The following is a 2,594-nucleotide window of genomic DNA, read 5'->3' as shown; positions in this document are numbered from 1 at the left end:
CTTAATTAGATACACCCTTGTATGATTTTACATTTCTAGTCACAATTACTGACCTATGTTTCATTTAGATCATGTCCTTATACTAGTTTCTATTGTAAACCTCACATTTGATAGCAGTTATTCATATCTTTTATTGAAAGAAATAAATGTAACCACAATAGACCTATTACTGATATGGCCTAATTTATAAGGGCATGTGGCTTCTTTTGCAAATTAATGGTTCAACACTCCTCCTTAAGTGGGTAACTAGCTTGCATAGCAATACTACACGTTCCTTTTTTTGTCATTTGACCACCTCTTAATTTTGATATAACCATCTTCACCCCACATAGTACCCCATGAATTCTTAACTAGCCAATATTTCTCACCATCATCTACACCATAGCCAATTAATGGCACTCCATGATTTAGGCTATTTCCGAAAAAAACAGAGTAAACCCCACCAGCGCAAAGCTGAAAATCATAGCCACTTGCATCAATGGCCACTGATATAGGTTGTTTGGTAAATGCAGCTTGAAGAGATTCCTCATTTTTGGCTACCATTTCATAGCCACTTATTGTAACTGCATGTTGTTTTGCTTTGGTAGTGTTACATTTCTGGTCTTTTCCTACGTAATGATAATTTTTTTCAGTTGTAATGCCACCGTTTTTATTAATGAAAGCAAAAGCTTTTTCCATGAATCCTCCGTTACATCCTTGGTTGTCTGAGAAAACATCACAGTCCACTAGTTGTTGTTCTGATAGTGACACTAATTTCCCTGTTTTGATCTTGTTTATGCCTTCAACTGCTGCTACTGCAGAGAATGCCCAACAGCTTCCTGCAGTTGGAAACATGGACTTAAATTATGTATATTGACAGTATTTTTACAGGATTAACCGATTAGAGCAGATTAATTATTATTATAAACATTTGCCCGTAATTACCTTATGATTGACTACGGACGGCTCAACAAAATTGGTAGGTTAAAGCTAAATTTCAACAAGTGGCCTTAACTTATTCAATTCATATGTATTTTTATTTATAGTTCATTCTTTTAGTTTTCTGAAGTGCAAAATAAAATCGTGGAAACCGTATGTATTTATAGTTCATATGTTTATTTGCAATTCATTCATATATAGCTTCTTTGGGCAAATCGTTTTGGAAAAAAACAAAAAAGAATATGTGAATATGTGCAGGAGAGGAAAATAAAAAATCAATAGGGATCTATTAAGAGTCCGTTAGGATTGGCTCAACAAAAGTGGCTTTTTAGCACAAATAGCTTCTAAGCCAAAAAAGTAATAAGTTGGGGTTGCCCTTATTGCTTTTGGTTTGTTTTAAGCATTTTTTTATACTTATTTTAAGAACTTTTAAACTTTGCCAAACACTTAAAAAAATGTTTAAAAATTAATTTGACCAGTTTAAAAGCCAATCCAAACACCCTCTAAGCAGTGAGAGATAAAACTTAGCATAATTTGTTCTCTCATTTGAATAACCTAATCAAATTTAAAAAATGTACGATTTAAAACTATAGTTGTATGTATTACATAGTTTTATTGTATCTAATAGTAGCAAAAATTGGGGCCTTTGATATCTTGGGTGGCATCTAATGCAATGATCTTGTAAGTGACCTAATTGTACGTAGAGATATTTTTGATATCGTTAATGTGTAGAATTTAACTTAAACATTTCATAGGAAATAATCTAATATTATCTTATGTGAGAATAATCAAAGGCGGAGTTAGGATTTGAACCTTATGAGTTCAGAATTATAATCCTTTTAAGTTACATGGTTTTAAATTAATAATTTGTACATATTCATTAGATTTCTTAATATAAATACTGGGTTTGAACAAAAGCTACTGAGTTTGAACCGAACCCACAACCAACACCGTAGCTCCGCTCATATTCTAAACTAGAACAAAGAGTAGGAAAAAAGAAGAAGAACCGAAATCAAAGGTTTGTAACGTACCACAATTTTCTTGATCCTTGACTCGTGTTACAACTCCACTCTTTCTCCAATCGACACTGATAGGCAATTTAGAGCTGTCACACGTGATATTTGGTGCTGCTAATTGCTTTGAATGTTTACGTTTCTTATAACCTAAATATTTAGAATTAAACTCGAGGTTTGTCATATCTGCAAAAGCATTGTCAGTGAGGTTGTAAGAAAGGTTGAGGGAATTGAAGAAGTCGATAAATTGAACATTGGATTGATAAATCCCAAATCGCATATTCCATTCATCTTTACTTCCATATTTTCGACGGTGTCGACTATTAATCATAGGTTTGGTTTAAATATAATATTTATTATGAAATAATTATTTATTCAATTTTAATAAAGTTTTAAATAGATCATATATTAGTCTGTGTCATTTGCTTATATAGTAAATAATTTAGTGTATAGAGTTTAGCTTATACACGGAAGATTAAATCACCGGTTCTTATAAGTATAAAGTTTGAGTTCACAATCTAATGATGGAATTGGACAAACCATCATGGATGATTGTAGTACAAGATTAAATAATTTATCTTGATTATAGGAATGGTTTAATTCCAACTTCTTGTGCTAGTACATTTTGTATGTATTGAACGGACCAGGTAGAGATAAGTATTT

General features: G+C 32.0%; 1 pseudogene; it reads right to left on the bottom strand.

The window, feature by feature from the left end:
• Nucleotides 1-221: 221 nt before the first annotated feature.
• LOC107788875 (KDEL-tailed cysteine endopeptidase CEP2-like) lies at nucleotides 222-2,262 on the bottom strand (annotated as a pseudogene).
• Nucleotides 2,263-2,594: the final 332 nt, after the last annotated feature.

This window comes from Nicotiana tabacum, chromosome 10, assembly GCF_000715075.1.
Source record: "Nicotiana tabacum cultivar K326 chromosome 10, ASM71507v2, whole genome shotgun sequence".
NCBI classification, from domain to species: domain Eukaryota; kingdom Viridiplantae; phylum Streptophyta; class Magnoliopsida; order Solanales; family Solanaceae; genus Nicotiana; species Nicotiana tabacum.
The sequence above is the reverse complement of the archived record's forward strand: the minus strand, read 5'-3'. Positions and strand labels throughout refer to the sequence as shown.